Raw genomic sequence first — 27,058 nt, forward strand, 5'->3', positions numbered from 1 at the left:
ATTATCTGAATATTACTAACACTTAAAGAAATTGTCCTATAGTTTCTTCAAAACTTGTTTTTACTTTGTTTCTCTATTAGAAATAAGAATATTTTCCTAATAAATGTAGCATAGGGAAAAAAGAAATTTTAAAATATTTTATAGTATTTTAAATACAATATTTTTAACATAAGGGATTTTATTTTAGGTGTAGCTTGGTTTAGATAAATTTGCGTTAAAATAGCTACAGGAAGTGACTGAGAAATGAGAAATTACAACAGCTTTTGTTTTTAAAACAGAAGTAATTGAAAATTCAAAGTAATTGAAAGTATCTACTCCTTTCACTTGGTGTATTTTCAGGTGATAAAGAAAATACACTTAAGACTGATATATTATCTTGCTTTCATTCCTGTTGAAAACTGCATAGATTTTTTATTTAAATATTTCATTTACTGAGAAAAATTACTTTTTAATCCACACACTTGGAAGAGCATTGTAGGGCTTTTTTTAAAACTACATATTATCTCATAATGTGGTAATGCCATATATAATTAATAAAATTCATTTAAATTGTTTTTTAAGTTGCTGACCACCTGAAAAAAAAAAAAAAAAAAGCCACATTCAAATTGTATGCTCCCTTATAGAAATTAAGAAAAATCTGTAATCTAAATAGTAGTCTTCAGTAATGTATAAAATATGGTTAGAAAGTCTTAGGGAAATCAGCCTTTTTTTTCATGGCAATTTTAAAACAGTGCTGTTGAAAGAATGTTTCTTTTGGAAAAGCAAATTGTTTTTTTTACTCAGTAATACATTGAGACTAAGAGCTAAATGTTGCTGGATTTAATTATGCAGTGTACCTCTAATGGTTAAAAGCAGAATTTCAGGTAAATATTTTTATATTCTGTGAAATGGTTTGGAACTTCAGGATCCTTGTTACCACAGCCTTGGATAGATCCTGGTATTGTAATCTCTGTCAAGGAACTCTTTTGATGTATGCAAAACAGCTGCTGCTTATTTATGGGGAAGAGAAGGGCTGTGTGAAGGCTGTGTGAGGTACTGTGCTGGGTGTGCTGGGTTTAATTTAAAGAGAGGGTGTAGGGAATTGTTGGAGGAGGATGGAACCTTAGCTGCCCTTTTCAGCTATGAGCCTCTCTTGCACTTCAAGGTGATATGATGCTTCCAGAAGTGACAATATATAACATACGCCTCTTCTGTGCAAACTTAAATGGACATAGGGCTTAAACAGGTATTATAATTAGAAATTACCTTGCATCTGTTCTGTAAATTTGTAATAGGAAAACCCAAACAACTTGAAACTCCTGTGGTAGAGATCTCTTACATGAAAACCAGACAGTTTAGTAAGCTTGTATTTTAATTGGTTCTGTCCTTGTACACAATCAAATGAAAATTATTAACATATAAGAAACATTGCTTGCTTGCATAATAAAATAAATACAGTGTGAGTTTAATATTCCTATGCAAAAATACAAACATTATTAACCAGCTAATCTCAGTAGTTTGTTACCATACTTGCTTAATAAGAGCTTGGCTTGCTGGCTTAATGACAGCAAGTATGGAAACCAGTAAAAGATCACATTTCAAAAAAGCAGTTCTCCCTCTAACTGAACCACTATAAGGATTGCTTTTATACCTTTAAACTGTGTAATTTACATGCATATGTAAATTATAGCTAATAATTGCATAACTCTTAGTATACTTCCTGTGCTTGTTAAATGCTGGTTAACATAATTTTTATACTTCTGTACCCATAAAGTTTTAGCACGTTTAAAATTAAATTTGCAGATGCATAAAAGGACACTTCTTGAATTTTTTATAGTGTAAACCACTGTTAAAACATTATTATGCTTAGTTTGAAAACGTTCCAAATCTAATGTTTAACTTACCACAAAAGTAATTGCTTTTGTTACCGCAGTAAGAGGCATGCATGCTTTTCCTTAAATTAAACTAGTAGATAATTATCTTAATTTTATGTGCAGCATAGAATAATTTTTATGCTGTAGACGAAAGAACATTGTAATCAGGTTTCTTGAGGCCCTACATGGTTGGTTTTATTTATCTCTGTTAACATGAGCACTTAAAAGTCTTTGTGCTAACAACAAATACTTTAATACACTCATAGCATTGTAACTATGATTTTGTAAAAATAAAAGCTTTACAGTTTTCGTAAGGAGATGGTAATATCCCAGAATTATTGCAATAATTGGAAAAGATGCCTCCTTTTGACCATGTGAGCCTCTTAAAATCTGTAATAGCAGGAGAGGTCTTGAAGAACAACTGTAAATTGTTATGAGTTTAACCTGTTTACTGACCTGCATCATTTGAAAGAAAAAATAGTGGGCGCCTGTGGAGTAGGGTGGAGGAAGGAAAAAGGGTGTTATCCAGAGAAGACATGGTAGAGTCATTAAGTCCTTTCAGGCAGGGAGATAGAAATGAATATGGAGCTTTTTGTTAGGGATGAGTGAGAATTATAAAGCATCAGAATCTAATGTTCTCTGCTGTGTTGCTTACCATCCTTTGGAGTTTATGTTTTAGCTCTCAGAATCATCTGGGTTTTATGAGTTTCCCTCAGAGTCAGAATTGAGAGGTTTAGAGGACTCAGGGAAGACTTGATGGATTTCTCTAGAGTGGTGTGTTTATTTAGTTAAGGATCTGAGATTGCTGAGCAGGGCATTGTGAGAGAATGATACACAATGAATGTTAGTGGTGTCTGAGGGCTTTCTGTATTTTATAGCTTTCTTGGGGTGTTTCAAGAAGCACCTGCTTTTATAATGATGTATGTGATAGTTTGCATGTTTGTCATGTATAGTAGTTTGTACGCTTTTTGTCTGGTGTTGAGCAGAGTGCCTAATACTAGGATACTGCTGTATACACATTTGAGATGCAGTTTGATGTAGAAGTAGTGATTATTGAATCTTCTCATAGTAATCTGAGGGAGTCCAGAAGATACTTATGTTATCTGTGTATTCTTTGTGAATAATAAAATTCTGCTGCTTTTAGTGTTTCATTTGTAACTTGCCATGCTGTATATCAGTCTGTATTGGCAGATAAGGTAGTTGTGGAATCGATTTGTGTTTAGGCAGGAAATCTGAATATTAGACTTGTTTTTACTGAAGGCAGGCCATGATTTATGTTTGAAATTGGCCAGGATGGTGGTGGCTGTAGAAGAAATCTATTGCATTTACCAGAAAACTAAACTCTTGAACAACTGGAGGCTTGATGGTTTCTCTAAATTCTGCTGATTCTTCAGTGAGAGTATTCTCTAGCCTGTAGTATATATGTGGTAGGTTTTCTTCCTTTTGTTTTCTTTAATTTGCTTGGTCTGTGAGTGACAGAATAGATTGTATGCTATTTCAAGAAGGTGGTGAGGATGGGGTTTGCTGTCATTGACAATATTTTGAAGCAGGGTGCAGAGACTGTTAAGGCCTGGTTCCAGGTGAGGTTAATTGGTTATTACTGTAGCTGGTGGTTATATAATATCACATGTTTCTTTTGACTTCAACAGAAGAATGAATGATGAAGTCATGAGCAAAACCAACCATCACCACAACTTTTCTCCCACTGAAAAAAAAGTCTATAAAGTCCTTGGCCGTGGTTCTTAAATCAGCAGACAAAAGATGAGCTTAGAAGAAGAGGGATCAAATATGAAGAGGGACTTGTGTATCTGAAAGATTAGTTGTTCATTTCTTCACATTGCAGGATTCCAGCAGAGAGGGAAAGGAAGTGTGAGACTGAGCAAAGTAAGTAATTCATGAGATTGATTTTATTTTCTTTCCTCATCCCTTTCCTTTCTGTGAAGAAGGACAACTTTTGAATTACATTTCAGAAAATTATAGTGGGAACTTTTACAAGCTGAGATACTTAAAATTAAAAGTATATACAGATTACGGAGAACAAAATTGGCTGGTGACTACAGAATGAGGATTATAAGGGTACTTGAGAAAGAGCTGACATTAAACATCCCTCTATTTTTTACTGAAATAACTCTGCTTTGTGAAGCCTGTGCCTAGGTATCCCTGGTAGGTCAGTTTTGGAGACATGAGACAGCACGTGGCAGCAAGTCTTCAGATCCCATTTTCCAGAGGTAAAGCATCTTAGGGTCACAGCAGTCAATACCCATCATGATTGCTCCTCTGTATTGACTTCCAATATATGCACTCTTAACACTTGCTGGTATTGACTATCAGTAGTTAGAGAGTGTAGAGCTAATGAACTGCTAGCCAGTGCTATGGAAACAGTCAAAGGTCCAGACAATGCTTGGGGAAGGTTTAGCAGGTTTTTATGTTTGAGGTATCATTTTAGCTGTGTTTTGATTGAGACCAGGATGCATGTGTTTATTTCTTTTTCAGTAGAAAGCAATTTTTCAGCATATGCAGAACCATGCAATGCTTACAGAATTTCACAGGTGGCAGATTTACAAGATCCATGATGCATGGGTCTTTACATGGATTTCTGCAGTGACAATTGGAATTTTTCTGTGAGGGACAGCAGTGGGATCACTATTCCTCTGAGCATTTGAAGCATCTGAAGAGTTGAATCATTCCCCTTTTCTCACCTATAAAATCTGTTATTCCATTTGTGGATCGGAGGAAAGAACACCTTAACTTGACATAGTAAAAAAGAAATGTTTCTCTCAAAGACCTGAGTTGAGGAAGAGGTGGCTGGTAAGTAGGCTGAGTACTGTTGAGGAATGTGTGTCTCCTGACAATTGCTTACTACGTTTTGCGAAACTTAGGGTAGAAAAATTATAGTTACAGACATGAACAGAAGGCTTCAATCTCAGAACAACTGGAGGACAGGATTCTAACATTACAGTTACTCAGGGGAACAGAAAAAAGTTATGTATTACATTCCTTTAGTGCCAAGGTTAAGACAAAACAGAGACTCCTGCCATAGTTCTTACTTGCCTTTATAATTTACACCTGAATGCAGGTCTATGGGCATGTAATGGTTGCTTAATTTATATGTTTATTCAATATTAGGAAAAAAATACAGCATTTTTTTAAGTCTCTGCATGAAACAGATAGCTTCCTAAATAGCAAGTAGTTGGAAGTGCTTTAGGAAGCAAAAACCCAGATGATGTTTTAACTACAAAGCATACCTCTTGAAAAAGAATAAAAAGAAAAAAAGATTCCTTTAGTAGGTGATCAGTGCAAATAAACCTATGGAAATGCTATCTCCATGTAAGTGATAAAAATAAAAGAGCTGTAGCCATTCCATCTAAGAGAGGCTTCTGTCTGTCCATGCTTCTTTGGGTCATATCTTTACTTGCTTCTTTGCTAGTCAGATAAACTAATCTCAAGGTTATGTTTTATAAAATCATGCAAAGTATAATTACCCAGTAATCAGTTATAAGTAAAATGACAGGGATACCAGAATTTCTTGAAAGATGATACTGAAATCCTAATTGTTTGTGAGCATGTTCGCTGCAATGTGACACTAAATCAGTGACCTTGGAGCACCTACCAGACCAGGTGTTCTGGTAGTCAGCAGAGCTGCAGGGAATGCTCACAGGAGGATTTGACAAGTGTGAAAGATTTGTTGCTGGTTGGGAATATATTCCTCATTGTGTCATGGTTAAACAAATCTAAAATCAAACCCTCCCTTTCCTTGCACCCAAAGCCCCATTTCAAAGCAGTTTTCTTCATTCAAAGGCTAGATGATACATGAAAACTCAGTTTGTTTATGGATACATGTCTGTGTGTGAAAAAGACTGAAATGTGTAGGGGTAAAACTGCACCATAGGCACTCCTAGATAAATACTTCAATGAGCTATAGTAATGAAAACAATCCTGATGCTTAACAAAACTGCATATTGCAAAATAATAAACCTAGTAGTGCATCCCACCAGCAAATAGGTCGTATCAAAACATTCAGAATCCACTGGGGGAAAACCCCACTTCATGCTGTCAATAATTGAAAATAAAACCTTTTGATCATATAAATATTTTTTAACCTTCACATTTTTATCCTTCTAAAATTAGGTCTTCATAACTGAGTAAATGTTTTGTTCTATCTTTTCTGTTGTATTTTCTCTTTTCTTCAGAAAGCATGTTAACATGCTTTTTTCAGTATTTTCTTGAGAAACATTTTGATAGCATCATATTATTTAGATACCTGTTTTACATCTAGAAAACTAGAGGATATTAAAGTCAAGATTATAAAAAGCATTTGCTATCTTTGTATCCAGATGTTATTTAAAGTGTTGAATGGTAAAGAATTTTGTTCTTTATATTTCTTTATTGAAAGAAATAATCTAATATTTCTTTTCTCGCTGCTATTTTCCAAAACTTGGTATTGAAACTTTAACCTTCAAGCTGGCCTATGTATTGATAAACCTTCTTGTTCAAATTTGTATGGGATTTATTCTTTGCCTTTTTTCTTCAACTCAAGTTCTACACACAATAAGGCCCTTATATTAACAAGAAGATTTGCATTTGTTTCAAGAAAATAATTATGAGCAATATTTAGTTCACTGAGAACTTCAAAAACTTTCTTTGTTCCCTCTTCCAATAATTTGTTTTCATTGCTGTCCATAAATGTTTTAAAAGGAAATATCTAAATCCCTTTGTTTTTGTACTGTAGGTTATATGTCTTCTCACAGGCAAAATGCCTGGTATATATTACATAAATTAAATTCCAAGCCATTCATGTACATTACTGCCCTGCAAGTATTATTTAATGCACAAAATACTTCTAAAGCAAAATTCAATAAATGTAGAATTCTCCATGGAGTGGCAGTTGAAAACCTCATAAATTTAGATTACACAGTGATGTCAGTGAATTCAAATTAATGAAATGGATTCCCACACAAGCACTACAGTAATTTACATATTAATTTCTGCTAATTTTTTTATGCCTGTAACAGACTTGTACTAGTCATATTCAATAAAGTACAACAGATTGTGAAACAACAAACAGTGAGCAGTTGGGCATGATTTATCTGTTGTTCCATTGGATCTTCATTTTCCCAGGAAAATGCTCCGTCTACATTATTAATGTCTGACAATTTTCTTGTATTCATGCCCTGAAGCAGAATATGTCTGTTAATTTTGTGTAATGGCTGCTTTCCTAACAAATGGTATTTATTTTTCATATTATGACAATACCAATAAATAGAAAATAAAGCTAGCTTTGTGGCGTTGGGCACTAAATGTGAAACACAGTTCTGTTTGTACAACACGTATTTATTTTAGGTTACAGTGATGTTAATATGTTTTTCACTGGATTTTGTATGTTTGCATTCTATACCATCCTCCCTACTTTGATGTTGAATGTTTCCTTTTTTTTTTCTTTCGTTGGGTCCTACAAATGTGGGCAAAGTACATGCTGTTGCAGAAAGTCCTAGCTAGGTGCTTCTCTCCAGAAAACAGCCTGTGTCAGGGCAGTTGAGGTAACCTTCTCCAGAACTCAGGTTTCTTATCACAAGATTTTCTTATATTCATTGTCTTAGCCTGCCCTCTGATCGAGTGGCAGTGTAGAGCAGAATACAGTGTGGGTGAAGGGAGTATGGTTTTTGGAAGTTCTAGCACTACACTAGCTATCTGGTGGATAAAGTCACATACAATGTCTCTAGGAAATCTCAAAAACTTCTAATAGATTGAAAAACTAAAAAACTAACACATGCTATTAATTTAAATGATATCTAAATATCAGGTAATTTCGAAATCAATCTTTCCTTCCTTAGATTATTAGCATTACATTACTAGTCAAATACATAATGACATGTATTCCTATATTCTAGAAAATAAAAGGTCTGCTTGTATAGAGTTGTGAGCTTTTGTGGGAGAACATTCCATAAAATGTCTGAAGTTGACAGGGTAAGTAGGGATAGTGAGAATGTGTTTTGAATTTGTGTGATATTTTCAAGGAAGAACCTACAATGCCTGTATGTCTGTACTTGAATACAAAATACCATGCTCTTTTTTTTTTCTTATCTTTCTTTTAATTTTGGCAATAAATATCTCCCTGTGGAATCTCAGAAGACTTAATTTTTCTTTTTACTACATATAATTTGCATTATTCTGTGCCTTATTTTATCATTGACTTTGACTTTAGAACTTCAAAAAAGAAATATCAGGTAACTTTCCTATCTATATCAAAATAAAAGTAAATGAAAAGCTAAACTTTTTGCAAGTTTTTAGACGAGGGACTGTGTTAGACAAACTTTAGTGTGACTATGTAATAATGCTGTAATACTCATGCAAACCGAAGTGGTTTCATGAAGTTGCGAAATGTAATGCTTCAGGATATGTTTTGTGGACAAGGGATATCAGCTATGGTCTACTCCAGCCACTACCTTTGATAATTATTTACAGGTATTACCCATTCCTGCCTATGCAGTCTGCATGGTCTCAGCTTCAGATAGGTGTTTGCAGTGCCAGCCCATACTTATTTGAGCGGGATGGTTGCTGCCTTTCACTAGCTCAAATTGCTTACACATCTAAGCATTTTTAGCAGTTTCCAAGCTAAATAAAATCTTGGTTCAGTGCCACCTGTACATTAAGATGCAAACTAGACAAATCTTTTGTTATAAAACATTTCCAAGTTGGATTTCTTTTTCTTTCTGCACAGATAAAATGAAACAATGAGATGGCTTTCCCCACATTTTTCTGGCTACTTTGATTTCGTGATAATAAATTCCTCTCCTAGTTTCATAGCTCAGTCTCTGCCCAGTCTTGTGTTTTTCAGACCTTGGACCTGTCCCACAGCAGATAATATACATCTCTAAATGCTGCTGCATCATCTTCAGTACAACTGTTACAGATTGAGTGAGAGCTCTAGACAAGGCCTGGCTTAGGTTCAGATTTTTGGCAGCAGCTTTACTCAGGTGACCTGCACTTAAATTGCTCTGGTTTGCAAGTTCTCAAGAATGGCAGATCAGGTCTATTATAAAATGAGTTATTTATTGAATAGACAGGAGATTAACAGATAAAACACCTTTAACAGGGTTACTTACTACACAGGATAAAACAAAAGAACTACTAGTAGGTTACATAACAGTGCATGACTTAAAGGTACCTATGTTAGCTATATATCTATATATATCTATATATATCTATATATAGGTATATAGCTAGCAAAGAAATAGTATAAAATAGGCATCAATGTAACTTACCACCAAATTGATGATGGGGTTCACAGAGTCCTTTCACTCAACCCTTGAGAAAGTAACTACAAAAGTTGGTGTCCCAACTTTGGGGAAAAGACCCCACATGTTTCCAGGGAGTGTGCAGAAGACTTCTGCTTTGTGAGAGTTTGATGTAGCTTTTATAGTTTTTAAAGTGAAGTGTCTGTCAGTCAGAAATTCCAGCGTATCTTCCTACAATCCTCGCTTTCAAGGCAAGATGTTTATTGTCAGCAGGGAATGTGACCTTCATGGCGCCGAAAGAATTCACTACCAGGCAAGCTGTCCTGCTGGAGTTACTTCACCAATTAGCAAATTCATGTGAGGGGGAAGATGCCCTGAGCTTTTGCACCACCTGATAGGCAGAACAGATAAGGCCTCCTGTGATAGGGGGCACATCCTGCTGCCTTAATGTGTGGTCGTACAACTCTGATCCTCATGTCTTAGTAATGGCTGCATTTCCTTGGTTTTGGAAACGAAGAATCGGAAGCTCTTTATACATTCCCAGGTATTTTTACCCGAGTGGAATGATTTTAGAGTATCTCCTGGATGCTTAGAATGATTCACTGCTAGGAACAGTGGCAAAGGGAACAGGAAGTGAAATCCTGTGACAATACACCTACAAATGCCTTTCTTTCAGCATGCTTGTTTTCAGGGTGTGCTAGATTTGCAGTGTGGTGAGGACTGTAGCATCCTAATATGGCTGTAATCTTGTAATAGTAGTTGAATTATTGCAGGCTTTGTAAAAAACGATTATTTAAGAAATGTTATGCACAGAACTATTTGAAATGGTCTATGAAATGGCCATAATGACTAGGGAAAGTAAGATAAAATTCAGAATTTGTGCTTCTGTATTTTCCTTTGTACTGCACATAGCTTGCATTTTAAAATATATTTTTTTTTGTTTCCAAGTATGCTTTCTTACTTTATCATTTCAGTATTTTTTTCATGTACATACAAAACTGACCTTTTTCCAAAGCGATGTTAACTAAGAGTACAGGAATGAATATGCTGGCTCACAGCAAGGTCTGCTTAGCTCAGCAACCCCTTCTCATAAGTATTATCTAGTCTTTGTGTTGTGCTCTTTCCATTACTACAGACAGATAGTATCTTCTTGTATAAAAATTACATTATATGGTGAGACACAAACTATGCCAAAATATGTATTAACAGATGTAAAATGATTTATCTGTACTGGTTGATTCTATATCAGCCACTTGGGAACTTCCCCTCCTTTTTCCAGATGACATCAGTATACAAGAAGCTGTGCAAACAGATAAATAAATTGGGGAAGATTACTTGTCCACAGAAGGCTGTCTGAATTAATCAAACTTGATGGAACCTCGTGCATATAGAAGTTTCAAGTGTTTGGGGAAAACGTTAAGGGCAAATTTAAGTAAAACTGGCTAGATGAAAATAAATAAGTCACATATGGTTTTTCTAATAAACAGAACAAGTTTTGAAGGACATATTTTTTCCTACTGCATTAAAAGTGGGTTCTCAGGAAAAGATTTCACTAATGAAAGGTTGCTTCCAACCAAAATCATTCTGGTTCTCTGAATTGCTGTGCATTTCTCCATGCAAATATATATTTTGCATCTCTTATGAGATTTAACATTACTCTTGCAGCAAAGAGAAAATGCCTCGGGTGGTACGGATTATACGTGTTAGCAATATCATATATAGTAAATGAAATAATATTAATAACATTTTACAGACTCCTGGCTAGGTGGTGGAGAGAATTGCTAAATGACCTGTTGTTTCTAAAATATTTCTTAAGAATATAATTTGAATTTTTATGAAATGGTAAAACTTACCTTGTCAATAGTAAAATAACAAATCTGTATTCAGTGATAGATTTTCTTAAAAATCAGATTTTCAATTTGTACATGGAGTAAAACAAGAAACCACCTTATTTATGAGATAATATTAAAAAAAGTGTTTTGAAAGAATTGTCTTAATTGCCTCAAAGAACAATTTTCATAATCTGTCCATTCTTATGTTCATTCAACCCATGCTGTTGAATAACAAAAGGGGACAAGAAATAGGACCTTAGGGATCTGTAATGTTGGTCTTCCTTGGGATTTTGTAACCCTGAAACAGGTTGTTTTATGGGATGTTTAGAATTCTTTGAACCTTAATACCAGTGAAGCATGTGGATAGTTGTTTTGACTATCAAAGTTATGCTGGTGATCTTAACATGAAATATGAAAATCTTTCTTTATAGATTCTCAGAAAACATTAAGGGAGTTTTAACTACTGGAGGTATTTCTGCAGCTGTGTAAATGATTCACAACATATATTTGTACAAAGATTAGATTAGATTTACAGAATTGTCAGCAAACAGAGAACATAATTTTATACAAATATATTATTTTTAAAATTTTAATACATCCTTTAAATGAGTGCTTTCTAGTGTAATGTTTTGCTAGCTATGCTAATAAGAATATTTGCTATTTGTTACTTGCCAGTTTTACCTAATGGCTTTTTCTTTGGATGAATAAACTAAGCTCTTTCAAAGTGGAGATGCACCTGAAAAATTCAAATAGTGCTTATATCTCTCTGACAACTAAATGAAGCATTTCATTATTTGTTTTTTTTTCCCCTCAGAAATAGACAGAAGGAGGCAGAGAATGGGGGAAGAGGGGAAGGGGCAGAAGAAATAGAGAAAAAGAGAGTGGGGGGAAGAGACCAGAAATCAAGAAGTCTTAGAAATGTTTCAAATTCTTAGTTTTACCTTTTTTTAAAATATTTTCTTTTCTCCTGGATTTTTTTAGATTTTTTTTCTTTTTTAAAGATCTGTACAGTGGTTTATTGTGCAGTGTACATAGTACTCCTTAATCACTGCATCTTTACATTTGCTATAATTTTCTGAGGGGTTTTTTTTTCTTCTTTATAGGAACTGGAACTAGAGTAAAATCTTTCTTTTCTTTCAGTCCAGTGCTGATCAGCTGAGTTTACAGCCCTTATCTCACAGAACATTTTCTCATAGGATCCCTCTGTGGCATCCAACTTGTTATTTGCCATGTCATAGACAAAAATCTTTCCCTTCTCTTGCTTGTATTTATGAATCTTTTCCTTTTTTTCTGTGGAAATGGTAGAATAGAGAAGGTAGAGTAATATCTTCTCCTCTCCCCTTATTCTTTGGATAGATCCTGAGAGACAGAAGTCTCTGGGGACGTAAAAGCTAAGTAAGAAGATCAACTGTATCTTCTCAGTTCATTCTTATCTATAATATGTATTCTGGAATGGGTTTGGTACTGGATGAAAAATAGAAATGTGGACAAGGACAAATGGGCCCTGACGTGATGCACTAGACCTTCCAGTAATGCCCATGTTCTCAGAAGGTTTAAAGTGTGAGTAGAGAGATTAGATATGAGGCAGCATATAAATGTTGCTTCATATGGATCAAGGAAGATGGAGAATTATTGGTATGGAAGTCAGCTCCTGCAAAGGCTATTCTGCAGCCTGAGGCAAAATTCTATTTGAAGCTTTCAAGTTGCATGTACTTTGTAAAGTGTATTTTCCTTTTTAATCTTAATGCAACATGGAAAAAGTACATACTCTTGTTTTTGGAAGAGCAGTAAAATTTTGTGCAGTTTCAAATCTGTCAGCATTCATTTTACAAACTGTTTTTCTGATGCTAAAAATTCTTCATTCTCTTTACTAATTTATTCAAATGTTAAATGCAAGCACTGATGTGCAATTATGATAGCAAATAATAACCAACTTCTAGATTTGGAACAAGACTTGACATGTACCAGTGATGTGTCTGGTGAGCTATAGTGAGACAGATGGGGAAAAAAGACTCTCCTGTGTTTAATATGAATTTTGTTGCTTTGAAGCATTAAGCAGAGGTTCTAACACACCACATGAGTTAGTAGATTGCGTTTATTTTATGTACAGTTGGCTAGGGCAGCACATCACAAAACGTGAACTTCAGCACAAAAGCCTGTTTGTGATCGTAAGTTTAATTCTCATTTGGTAGTAATTTGCTGTCCCAGATAGCAAGAAAACATTTCTGAAACATTACAAAATGTACCACTCTGAAGCTGCAATATCTGTAAAAACCTTTTACAATTAAAATAGCAGCACCCTCTAGTGTGGATTCAGTTATACCGGTTAAAATGCTTCACATAAGTGTAGGTTTTTAAAGGGACAGTAAATCCCTATAGCACAAAGAATTTTATACTAGTATAAATATGTTGAAAGTAGAAATTGTACTGTAGGAATTTCTGCTGAGAGAGATGTACAAACACCTGGTCAGTAGTCACATGTCAAGCACATAAAGCTATTTGGAAAGTTGGTCCTTGTTTTTGCCCTTCTAGCGATACTAAACTCTAGGTCAGAGAAAAAATATGTGATTTATTTGAATAATTTTAAGGTTAAGCAATTGCATTAAGACTTAATGCAGAATGACACCATATTATGATAGAATTGAAATGCTTTTTACTTTATTTACTGTGATTGTTTCTCATAAAAACTAATTTATTTTTCAAAAGGTTAAGGAAGGATGATAAATTGGCTTGCACTTTCCTGTGTCATTAAGCTGCACTTTTAGACCAAAGAACATATGGACATTTATGAGAACTGATGGAGATCTGAAAGTAGTGCTGACAATTAGTGCTTCAATAAATGTTCATCCAACTGAATCCAGCAGGAAGGCCCATTCATTAAAAAATATTTTGTGGTATTTAAAGTTTATTGCAAAGCTTTTGAGTAAAAACTTTTATATGTTTTGAATCTATTGTTCTCCCACAGTTGTGAGATAATGCTGAAAGCCTATCAGCTGGTTGAGGAATTGATCCAATTAGTTATGCATGTCTTGTGTAGCATCATGTTTCTTTCCAATTTCTGTAATCCAAGTCTTCATTCTTTAAATACAATTTAAAAAACCCAGCAAATGTTCTGCTTCTGACCTCATCTAAACCTCTTTTTTAGCTTCTCAACCTTGTAAGTGATCTCAGCCTTGCCCTTGTAAGTGATCCTTTTATATTCTTTCTTATGAGCTCCTGTGACCTTCACAAGCTCTGATTTAAATCCCAATGGTGCCCAAAATGTCCACGATGTTTCTAGGAATAATTCTGCCATTTGTATCTCCTCCTTGCTCCCAATTTAAATTTTTTTGTGGTTCACATTTCTTGTAATTTTAATTTAATTTTTTTTTTTAATTTTTATTTTTATTTTTTGTTCTTGAGCCACAGAATGCAAGATTTGGACAGAGAATAAAATTTCTGATTTTTTTTCCCCTTTCAAAAGGTTAACTTCTTTCTGTTAACTTTTTTTAGAAGTTTAATATTTATGCTTTTTGTGATGGAGGTGTTAATTCTGTAATTTTGGTAGGTACTGTTTTATTTGACATACATATATTAGATATGTATATATACTCAGTGAAAATTAAAACTTAAAAAAATTGTTTTAAATTTTCCTTGAATATTTTGGGATTAAATTTAAGAGAATCTCATAAAGAACCTTAGATTTACAATCTAAGATAATTTGCAGCTAGAACTAGAATCAGCTGTAAAATTAACAATGCACCCATTTATAATCAGTTAACTCAAGTATAATGATCCCAGTTGGGGATTTCTGACTTGCTTTTCAAACGTATATTTAGTGAAGAGTGAGGGATTTTTAGGTTGGATATTAGGGAGAAAAAACAACAGCACATGAGACAACCACTTTTGACAGTAAAGTAAAAGCACTGGTTTATATTGCCTAAGGAAGTTGTAGATCTTCAGACTTTGGTGGTGCATAAGAGACCTGAAAGCATCTGTCAAGAATTCTGGAGGTAAATATGCACCTACTGTGCAGCATAAGGACAAATTTGGAGACCTCTGATTCTCTTTAAGAATTAGGCTTTCTCTGGAATGATGTTCCACAGTCCTTACAAAAAAATTTCCAGAAATTAAGGATATATGTCTTAAGAATACTTCGTAATATTGTTGAAGAACATATATTGATTTTGTAAAATTATTTTATGAAATTATAATATGATGTACGGTGTTAATGATGTTCTTTTCTCTGGAATACAAAGTAATTTTCTCTTTTTTGTGGGATGATATTATAAGAAGATTAGTTGGGAGAAATCAGAAGTAGCTCACTCATTCTCCATGCTGGTGATTCATAATATTGGGTTTTTTTGCACTGAGGAGATGATCAAGACAGTGAATATTTCAAACTCTTTTCATATGTTCTTTAACAAATCCTTCGCCTTTCTTTACAGTTTTACATAAAATTTTATCTTTCTTGCCTCTAGTGTTTAATTTTCTGTAATGTTTGTGAGAATTCCATGTGTTGGAGTTTAGCTTGGGGAAAAGGAGGTTATAAGTAAAATTTCAGTCTCATAGAATTTATGTACATGAGTAATGAAATACTAAAAAAAACTTTAATGATTTTTTTTTTAATTTATTTTTTCTCTCAAAGGATCTTATTTCATGAGAAAAATATTTGGCACAATTGACTGCAGAAACTTCAGGCTGCTTGCAATGAAAAGTGCACCATTCTGAAATGGTACTTTTGAGCCCTGTTACAGTCTTTCATTTTTGGCCAAATAGGAGAAAGTAAGCTCAAAGAACTTTGGTTATGTAAGAGTTGAGGAGAGAATTTTGATTTTTACTGCTTTTTTCTTTTGATTTTTCTGCTAAAATTTTGTCTGCTATATAGGGATTTTGCCAGGAATTCTGGTGTTAAAAATCTGCAGAACTCCAGAATGCTCTGGGCAATGTTTCTGCCAAAAACATAATTAGATTCTGGAAAAATATATCTTCAAATAGAAAGAGAGTATAAATATAGAAAAGTTGACATTTGGGTACTAAAATTCAGATTCAGACATTTGGACTTAAATTCAGATTTACAGAAATTTTGACCTATAATTCATTGGCTTTCCTTTTGTCTAAATTTGGAAAAGTATTGTGATGAATGTAAAACAGCGGTCAAGAATTTTGAACCTAAATGTAAGCAATTTTTCTATCTCCAGAGAGGACATTGACCATCCTATGAGGTATGTTTCAGTTCTTTTTTTAATATGAGGTTTTGGAGTGCCAGCAGTGCCACATTAAGTCTTATAAAACATCATACATAAGTGATTCACTGTTGTAAACTGTTCTTTGTAAGAAGCAAATTTTTTTTTTTTTGTGATCCTGTTTAAATGGTGACCTTAGAAAACAGATGTCAAATCTGCAGGCTGCCCTACACCAAGTGAATGCTTAAGATGCTGTGATAATTTAAGAATTTTTTTTTTGTAGTCAATAGCCAAAATAGGTTTTGTCTGGGCATAGGAACTTGAAGTTGATTTTTGCTATTACTTTACAATATTAATTTAAAAAGTTATTGAAATATTTTGTTCAGCAAATAAATAGAAACATTTCATACTGACATACTTCCTCAATGTCTTAAGCTGTAAGGATTTATATTTAAGATTTTAAAACATTGTTTCATGTTGAGTCGTTGGTGTCTGAGGATGGATATGGACTTCCCCAGTGACATAAATAGAGCTTATTTCTACGTGCTCTTCTTCTGCAAGCTATTTTTTTTTCTGTTTCCTCCAGGAAAGAAATTCTCCCTCTAGTGAATCTGGGTCTCTGATTTCACTTGAAATTTTCTTTGATATTCCTTAAATTAGAGAGTAAGTAATTTTATAGTCAACATTTCCAATGCCGTTTTTAAGCTTTTTTTTTTTAAGTTTTTTTACTTGAAAGTTTACTTTGTTGAAAAGTGCTTTTAATCTTTTCATTTTTACTTATTCAAAATATGAGATCTTTTTCTTGACTTACCCTGGTGATATTTAGAATTCAAGGAGTTGTCTCTTACTTTTCTGCTGGAAAATATCGGTTAGTAAGACCACTTCAGCTAATACCTTTACATTATTACAAGCTGTCACACCATGTATTTTTTATAACTTTGTGTATCCAGTGCTTTAACTGGGTGATTGTTTCAGCATATCTTATTGCAAGATCAGATACTAGCATTTTATCCAGAATTTATTGATGATCAATTGAATATTATACTTACATACATACATACATACAGTGTGTTTATATTTTTATATTTATTTGTTCTGCTGTTCGTACTGTCTTTCACCTGAAATAGTTCTTCATTCTTTGTATATTCCTTCTCAATGCATTTTAACATGCAGTGAAATCCTTCCCACTCTTCATTTGATGAGAACCGTATAAGACTAACAATGTGGTGCATTGTTGCACTTTTGTTTTCCTAAATATCACAGAAGTCATAGGACAATGAACAGTTGTTAGCAGTATAGAAGCATCATTCTGGTTTCTGGGGATTAATGCCAATCTCAAATTTAGCTGAAGTCTGAAAAAATGTAAGATATCTTTATCTCCTCACTAAGAAGAAGCTGACTTTGTTTATATTCTTTTAAAAAATTGTGGGGAGAAAATTAACGGTATGCATCTATATAATAACCAGCAATTGCTGATTTTTACTTCTTAAAAGGAGATAATTGCATTAAAAACTTTGTTGAAGAGTTACTTTCCACTTCTTGTCTTGAGCTCAGTCATACCTGGATTTCTGCCTGATGGCGAAATCTGCGTTTAGCTAGCTGTTTTGTCTCATGAACTCTGGGGTTTTTCATTTATTGGAAAACTGAAGAAGGCACAGGAAGTTTCCGTGTTAATATGGTCCCTCTGGGTTCAATAACTTGTTAGGCTTTTTCTGCAGTATGATATTTAGTTTTAGTCTACATTTCTAAAATAATACTAATAGCAAAATTTTGTACCTGTTACTTAAAGCATGTTCATAAAATAATTCAGACTGAAATTGTTGTTGTCAAATATTTCAAATGACTTATTATATGAAGCATTTGTTTTGCAGAGATATTGAAATACAGAAATGGCTATGCTAATCATGTAGATATCAAAGTAAGAAATGCCCTTGTAAGAGGGGAAACACCTTAAGCTGCCTTTGTGGTAGTTTGGATAAGAGTGATATAATTTACAGTAACTACTGCCCAAATTCAATGAAGCTGGTAGAAGAGACCAATGCACTATGAAAATGCCTCCAGGCAGCCTTTTCCTATGCACGTTTTTGCTATCTGAAATAAAACTTAGTCATTTCAAGAATGATAATGAGTAGCAAGCTGGAATAGCCTCCATATATTTACATCCTTCATCTCCATGTAGATAGATAACAACATAACACTTTATCTTGTCTGTTTCAAAATATCAAACTCGTTACACAGATTTAACTTTGTGCTTTTCTGTTAGGTCAATATTTGAAGGTTATTCAAAACCAGGACTAGTTGATTTCTTGTTTATTACTTTTATTGATGCTTTTGTAATTGGTAACCTATAGTGGTTTGAAATAGGGAAGTATTTTGAAATGGAAAAATAACCTGTACATTAATTCAGATCTTTCTTTTTAATTTAAAATACAATTCTATGAAATAGCTTTGATCATTCCTAGTGGATTTCTGTGTTCTATAGCCTAATAAGGTTAAGGCTATATTTCTTCTGCAGTTGCTTTCTCTTAATTTGTGAAATGAAGTACTGTCTCTTAAAGTCAGAAGCCAGTACAGAATTTTCTAGGATGACCTGCAGAAGTTCTAGTTGTAAAACGGTATGTCTTTTTTTTCTGGGAGAATTGATTGACATAATAAAATTTTACTTGAAAGACAATAATTTTTGACCAATTTATCATAATAAACAATTACACAGCATATTCGATATCCAATCAAGAACTAAGTTCCTTTACTTGTAATTAAAATGGAAAAGTCCACTCATTTGCTCCCTGGTGAGTAGAACTCCTTATGCAATAAGTGCTACTTAAAAAATAACTCCTTTTGCTTATGTAATAATTTTTTTCTTGCAAAGGATATCTACTAAATGGGTGCTGATTTAACAGTTGATGTCGCCATTTTCTCCTTGAAAAGGTATATTGTAATGGTGAAACTAAATCATAATTTAAAAATATTATAAATATAGCCGTGACAATGGCAATGTACTTCTAAAAGGTAACAGTAAATATGTTGTCATCAAATTAATTTCATCAGCTTAATTTTTCTCATGTAAAATCTTAAGTGAGCTCTATGACCTGCATCAACAAGTTATTTTTAGAAATGCCTGATCATCACACGTGCCTCCATTCACTAGCTAATAGATTCTGCTTTTGCTTCATGAGGTGTTTCCACTGCATATTTATCTTGCTGCGCATATTTTCGCTTTTATTTAAAATGTCACACCGTTACATAACAAAGATGTTACTTGCTATGTGAGTGCTATATTTGCTCTATATTCATAGACAGGGGATGAGAACATTTCCCAAAATTAGGAAAGATCATGAGACAAGTTGCAAAAAAGCATATTTCTTAGTTCTTAGGGATTTTCCTTATTTTGGTTGTGATTTGATTTTGATAAAAATCAAACAACAACCACAATAAAAGTCAAAAAGCTGTTACCACCTTGCATCTTGTCCTTTTATAGCACATGAATAAAAGTTTAAATTTATTGATTTACTGAAGTCTTAATTTATTGATTTACTCAAGTCTTAATTGCAACATTGAATATGGTTCACCAGTGCTGCATTTAATCATTCATGAAAACAGGAGATGAAACAAAGAAGTTAAAAACCGCACACAAATGACCAAAACAAATGTTTAGCTACAGAAAGAAGTTACACAAAAAACATTGGAGTCCAACACATTATTTTCAAGAACAAGTTTATTTTCAACATTTTTAATGTACAGTGATCTAGGATCACATTATTTTAAAACAAGTTACTTTAATTTTATAGTTTTGAAGAAGAAATGATTTTAGCTTTTGACAACAACATGAAAGAAGATGTGTCTGCAATAAGATAGAGACAGTTAAAAACCAGGGATAGTTGGCAAGTAGTAATTACGTTGTTCTTACGCTTTTACAACAACAGAAAAAACTGCGAGATCGTGACTTGCTCAGTTTGGGACTAAATTCTCAAAAGTAGGATGCTTTTGGACATATATGACAGAAGGTCTCCGTTTTAAAAAGTGAAATTACTTTTAATCTTACCATTTCACTCACTCTTATCCATAAACCTAGATCCTGCTACGTGCTTGGCAAACCTTCTAATTTGTTAATTTAATTATTACATTTCTGCAGTTCTTCTCAGTAGTAAAAGATATGCACATATTTCACAAGCTACAATGATTCTATTCATCTCAGAGGACCTATTGTATTGTATAATTAATACTGGCATAATCAAAGTAAGAATTTCTTTTGTATGTCACTAGAGCCCATTTCTACTCTACATGTTATGAAGGGACATAACCAGGGATATAAGGGGCATTACAGTAACCAGGTCTGTAAAATAGTTCTGTTAGATTTTACTCATCTATTACTTTGGTGCTAGAGCTAAGCATCCATTATGTCTTTTATAGTTAAGTACACACTTTCATATAATAAGAAAACCTGCAGGGATTCAAAATATATGAAATTACAAAATCATTATATTATAAATGAAACTTTTGAAACAGTAAATTATACTGAGTGATAAAATGCAATGAATGTGTTGTATCTGAAAAACATTGCCTCAGACAAATTTTAACTGATTTTCTTTTTTTTTCTTCTCTGCCTGCAAAATACTTCATACCGGTTTATTTCAGTTACATAGTTTCCATTTTGTTTTGTAACTTTTTTTTTTAGCAAAAACAAGCAGCCCTCTGTACTCGCTCTTCTGAATGCCATAATTTTCTAGGCATTCATTCTCAAGGTTAGCATTTATTTATTAGTCCTAATGTTCCATATCTTCCCTCCTACTCAATTGTACATACCTTTCTCAGTCTGTCTGCAATGCATTTTTGTTCTGTACTTTTCAAATCCTTTCTGTAAATTTTCTGATAAACGTAAAGAATTTACTAAATTGTCACATGTGGGTATAAATTTTAGGTCCATTTGTGCATCTGAGTTGACATGCTTTTGTATTCTTTCCTTCCACTATGAACAGTCTGTTATTAGGCTGGCAGTTTTTAAGTGTTTTTCAGCCAGTAAAATACCAGGTATACCAATGATATTTTAAAAAATAACTATTTGATAAGTCTTTGTGGTGAAGTGGTGAAAGATTTTCTACTCCCACCATGATTTTTAAAAAAGGCAATGAAGGGACCACTTTTTCCTAATCTCCAATCTCTGTTTAACAGGGCAGTATTTTTCCTTCCTTCTAAGCAACAGCCAGGAAACACATTCAGATGTGTGCCACTAGTTTGTCAAAATTTCCAAAACTAAGCTCTTCTCCAGAACTATGCTCCCTTGTTTTGATCTTTTTTCTGTATCAGTAGGGCAAGACTTACAGAGAGTGGTAGTGATTTTTGTCAGTTCAGAAAACAACCCCACATGTTTTTGGGAATACAGACCCAGTACAAGATCTTAACTGCAGGCGGTCCAGCTGTATGATTTCATTCAAAAAAAGATAGTACTACTTCTCCCAAATCTTGATTTATCTCCTTAAATCCTCACAGCTGTAAGAACTCTGTGGCTTTTGACCTTCCTGGCATTAATCTGGCCTATGAAGCAACCCCATATAGGCAGCAGCACATATGATGATATTATTCTGTTTTCAGCTATGAAAAATTAAAATTCTACTTGAGTGTGCTAATAAAGAATTATGTTAGCAATGAATAATATTGCTTATGTAAACCCACGATGAGATTAGTCCTTGTCCTGGGGATGGTTAAATTTACATTTCAATAGTTTACAAAGCATTCTTTAAAATATTCACTCTCTCCTTAAATTCTGAAACTATAGGCCGATTCCAAAACTTCAGGTCTTCTCTTGAACCTTTTTCCCAGTTTTAAACATGCATGCTTTATCTTAGCATTGTAGGAATCAGTCTAAGCAGGAGAATTTTTTGCTATTTGCAGGCTCAAGTGATGAGAAAGGCTTATCTTAACAGCTATTCCAAGAAAAATCAAGCTGTTCTGGAATAATTAAGCTGTCAATAGTATTTGTTATATTTACTGATATAGTAGGTGAAAAAATATCAGAAAGAAAACATTAAATGTGTTCCAAAATGGACTGGAAAAGAGATAAGGAAATTTACCCAAAGGATATGTGCTACTTTCCTTCAGTATTTTTCCAGCTTTTCTGTAGAAAAGCCTAGGAAAAACAAAAGATGTTAAAGGAAAAGCAAGGTTTCTCAAATGGACAGTGTCTGACGGAAAGAAAATAGGCAGTATGTATGTTCAAGTTTTATATTAGTAGTGCAGTGTACTTCACTTCTTTGCTAGGCCTTATGTTAGCACTTAATGTGCTATTTTTAGCCAGAAAATGGAAGATGAATGAAGAAGTAGCAAATTTTGCAGAAGACACAACACTATTTCGGCAACTTAAATGGGGAAGGTTGTGAAGTACTCTAGCAGGCTGACTTAGTGAGTTGAGTGGCATGGCATGATTGCAATAGAATTTTGTCTGGATAGCTGCAAGGCAAGACATCATCAGCAATTATTAGAAATGTCTCTAAGTCCTAAAGTTACAACCACTCAAACAAAATGTTTGAATCAGACCAGCATCAGGAATGAGTACTAATACATGAAACTGACTAGCTATAATTACACTATGTTCTATAGCTGAATTCATCTTATAGCAGTTTTTTCCTTTCTGTGATCCAGTCTCCAGTTCTAAAAACAAACAAACAAAAAACCTAAAGAAAATGTAAGATATAACACTCACTGATATTGAAAAATGAGGAACACTAAATGAAATCAAAATTGGAACCTCCACACTGACATTAAATTAAAAAATTAAGTTATTGTAAGAAAGGCAGAGACTTTGGAAAGAGAGTGGCAGGAAATTACAGAAAGCTGATAAATTATTTGAAATGTTGAGCAAGTTTGCTTCATGTGGAGATCATTATCACTGGATGATATAACTGTATTTTGCAAAGATCATTAAGTCTGTGATAATATGTAGCTGGAGGATTAGGTAATTTCTTCTTCAGCATAGCAGGGTATTAATTTGTACAGTTGCCCTGGAGGCAAACTCTACTTTAGCCAAAGTGGCTTTGTGTAGTTCACCCCAGTGCTCTAAGCACCATTTTGAGTCAAAGAATCCTTTTTCTGAGCAGTGAAACTGTCCATTGGGTGCTCAGTGCAAGATTGCTGCCTGCAGAAGGAAGGACAAGCAATCTGCAGCTTTGTGTCCAGTGTGATGAGCAGGGGAATCAAAACTCCTTGTTCATTGGATGTGTCTGGACTTCTGTTAGTCATACAGACTCACACGTGTGCACACATACACCTTAATGCTGTGTGCTGGATTTTGACTTCTTGTCTACAGTAATAGCCTCTCACCCACATGTCTCTCAGATGTTCCTCCAAGTAGAATTAACACAATGTCAGGAATGGTTTAACCTGTCCGTAAAAATTTCCAGTGATGAAGACTGTAGGCTCCAGGAGCAATGTGTTTTCTTTTTGATGACTGTAGTATGATATGGTATCTGTAAAAGTATGTATATTTCAATAATTTGTTCTTGTAACAGTGGAAGCACTGGAATGCTCTGATTTGACCACACCATCACAGTATTGACCAACATAAATTAATTTTCATGCCAAATTTCTGGAACACCACCAAATGAAGGGCCTCTGATATGAGCAGTGATTGTTCCTACTCTGAGATCTGCTTACTGTTTTCCTTGTAAGAGGAAACAACCTCCCATCAATCAAAGCTGCAAGCAAGAAAGTGTGATAGTGTGATCTTTTCAAGATATTAAAATCCTTTACAGGTGATGTGTGTACTTAGTACTATGGCTCTGGATTAATCTTGACATGCCATCATCCTGTACAGGTACATCCTAAGAATGTAGGTCCTAAATAGCCTAGGAACGAATGTAAGGGAAATGGTTAGAGATGTGGGAAAACTCTAACAGGTGAAACTACTGGGGCAGTGCATTTTTCAATAAGCAAGGCCTTCTGCTTATTAGAGAGATGGAGAGATATAAGATATTATGAAAAGACATAAGCTTCAGATTGGTCTGGGGAAGAAAGAAAGATGAAGCCTGATCCAGAAACTGACATTTCAGCAAAATTGGGTGGTATCTAAGATTAAAATGAACTGAATAGGGTTCAGAAAGGGATTCAAAATAACAAAACTTTCATTATTTAAGACACACATGAACAATACCTTCTTCTGAAAGAATTATGTTAATATGATAGTTGTCTAAAGAAACAGGCTAATCAAATTGACATTAGTGTTTGAAATAATAGAAAGTTACTGCGGTGTCTTTGTTTTGTTTGTTTACAGACCACAGTTAAATATTGAGAACAAAATGACCATTAAAACGAAACAAGTTTTCTTTTCTCACCAAAAAAAGTTATTGTTTATGAAAGAAATATGGAAAAATAAGAATTACATGCAAATACAAGCTTGTGTTTTAGTTGCTGTCTATTATTGTGTGGAAAGAATATCAAGCTATTTAGTAATTGCAAGCTAGTGCTGGGCTATATAAGCAACAGCACGGAGGGATGAGGCATTAACTTTGCTTACAGCTTTTGCTAGTAATTGGTGCTAGGACTAGTTTTCATATTTGGCAAACTCAATTGTGTTCTGAAAAAGTAGTATGTAGACTTGTGAAGACAGTTTTCTGTGTGTCTTTTCACCCTGTTTTTCTGTTGTCTCCCCACCTTTTCCCCAGGTTATTATCTGGTCTACTTCTGTTTCCAGCTCCCAGCAAGACAAGCTACTGTTAGTTTCTCTAATTTTCCTAGGTGCCTTTGGTAGAGCTGTCGAAAGTACAGGAGAGATATTCTGCTTGGTTTTGGTTCTCATGCTGAACCTCTGCATCATCAAATACCAGGCATGGGGAGCAACTGAACAAAGAAGACTGAATGCTTGATAGCCCTGAAGTGGATCCTGATACTAAAAACCTAGCATGATACACATAGTCTTCAGTGTATTATTTAAAGAAAATACTGAATCAAGAACTGATTTCTGGCATGATTAGTTTAATTTTGAGAGTCAATAAAGCTGGTAAACATGCCCAGGTTTCCTTTGGGAGTAGATGAACCATGCTGGCTCTATGTGGGGATTGAATGTGCTCAGTATAAACAAGGTTGTCAAAGGGTAAAGTAGGTGACCTCAACAGAGTATAAGAAAAAAGCAGTCTGCAAACATTTGTTACTTTTTAAGTAGGGTTTTGTGAGCTCAGAAGACATTATATATTTATAGTAATTCTGGCCAGATTTGAAGATCTGGTTCAAAAGGAAAGGTCATTTAAATTTCTCAGTGAAATCATTGTAAGAACATTGTAGTATTGGCAGAATAATATATTCTACCTCTACCTGGTTTCCAATAAGAGTTGAGCAATTTTAATTGGAAACTTAAAAAAATCAGCTTTTAATAGATGCTCAGCGGGGAAAATTCTGGTCTGAATAGCAGACACTGTAAAAACTGATGCTTACCACTAAGGTGTCACTGTGCATGCTGTCTGTAATGATCCCAAGGAAAAAGTAATTTAGGTATCAAAACAAGGATGAAATATTTCAGATGACCTGTTTTTTGTAAAGGCTAATCAAACAAATTAAAACAATTTACAAGCTAATTATAGCCCCTTCACAGCAGCAAATGGTACTGTGGTAGTTCTTCAGACAACTCTCATTAGTTTGGAGCAGGATATTTAAAAGAGACAGTGACAATTCTGAGTTGATAACTGTGGTTAATCACTTGTCTGCTGCTTGCTGGGCTTGAAGAGTACAGCTATCAACCACACATACTTTTGGGCATAGTTTGGGACACAGTTTAAACAAATATTTGATTCATTGCAGTCTGTTTTATAAATTCAGGGGTGAAATACCTTCACTGACAAGTGCTACATTGCATCAATTTGAGTTTAGCATTTCAGAAAACTAGCACAGGATATTTAAAGCCCGTTTAGCTGAGTGCTTCTTATCAAATTAAATACTTCTGCTTGTTTGTTTGTTTCTGTTCTTTTCTATATTGCATTTGCAAAAAATAATATTATTTGCATTGTAAGCTCTCTGGGCAGAGACAGATCTGCCACTGTTGAGAGTTTTGCATAGTAACCCTTTTGGAGCCTGCTCATTATCATTATCCTTCTATTCATGCAATTTGATACATTCAGAAAAGCTATCACAAATACATCAGGTCTATTTTACTCCCTTGTCTTAAAATGTAACATTATAAATCACATGTAATACTAATTTGCACTTGACCTTTATTTGTTAAATAGATTACTTTCTAAAATGGTTTGGAGTGAGTGCTGTTTCTAAATGAAATATTTTAAGTCATCGTTCTTCTGAATTGCATTTGAATTTGCTGGCCAAATGGATAAAGATAGATGATGTGGAAGATGATATTTTAATATGGCCTTGTCTATTGACCTATTTGACCTATCTGATGTCTCTGAAATAGGTATAGGTCCAGTTTAGAAATATATTATGCAACAATCTTTTCAAGAGCATGGCTTAGAGACAGTATGGTGCCTTTAAAACCTGCTGCAAATATGTCAGGGAGTGAGATCATAATTTTGACATGTCTATATGGCTATGCAATGAAATCTAAGACTTTCTTTTTTAAAAAATCAAAATTTTAAACCTGTTTCTTGTAGTATAAACTAATATTGCTAATTGAGAAGGAGAAATAGATGAATGTAAATGCAGTGTTTGTTATTGCTTAATTTTCTATCGGGACTCGTGTTGTCTTGTAACTAGAAAATTAAAATGATACAAAGTTTTAGAATTCATCAGAATCAAATAGAACAAGTATCAGAAATTTTAGTAAACAGGGATGTTGATCTTTCGATGGGATACCCTTCCTTCTTGAACCAGGGTAAGAGAGCAGAGGAGGCTGCTGTTCTGCTACGTTTTTTATTTCATAGTCTCGTAGCTTTCTTGAAGGCAGAGTTCAAGGGTAAGGCCAAGCAGCAACAGCAAACAGCAAGCAGAAAACAGCTGCTTCTTCTAATTCTAGTTTCTTCTATTTTCTAATTCTTTTC

The 27,058-nt window shown here is 34.0% G+C and overlaps 1 protein-coding gene and 1 long non-coding RNA gene across 4 annotated transcripts in view; both read left to right on the top strand.

Moving 5' to 3' along the window:
- The window catches only part of IMMP2L (inner mitochondrial membrane peptidase subunit 2), a 420,331-nt gene that overhangs the window by 70,904 nt on the left and 322,369 nt on the right, over nt 1-27,058 (top strand). The window lies entirely within an intron of this gene.
- Nucleotides 1,109-25,231, top strand: LOC138104618 (uncharacterized). Its single transcript, XR_011148163.1, has 3 exons — nt 1,109-1,144; nt 3,697-3,737; nt 24,740-25,231. It is a non-coding gene; the product is annotated as an uncharacterized lncRNA (long non-coding RNA).

The sequence above is a fragment of the Aphelocoma coerulescens genome, chromosome 1A, assembly GCF_041296385.1.
Source record: "Aphelocoma coerulescens isolate FSJ_1873_10779 chromosome 1A, UR_Acoe_1.0, whole genome shotgun sequence".
Taxonomy (NCBI): domain Eukaryota; kingdom Metazoa; phylum Chordata; class Aves; order Passeriformes; family Corvidae; genus Aphelocoma; species Aphelocoma coerulescens.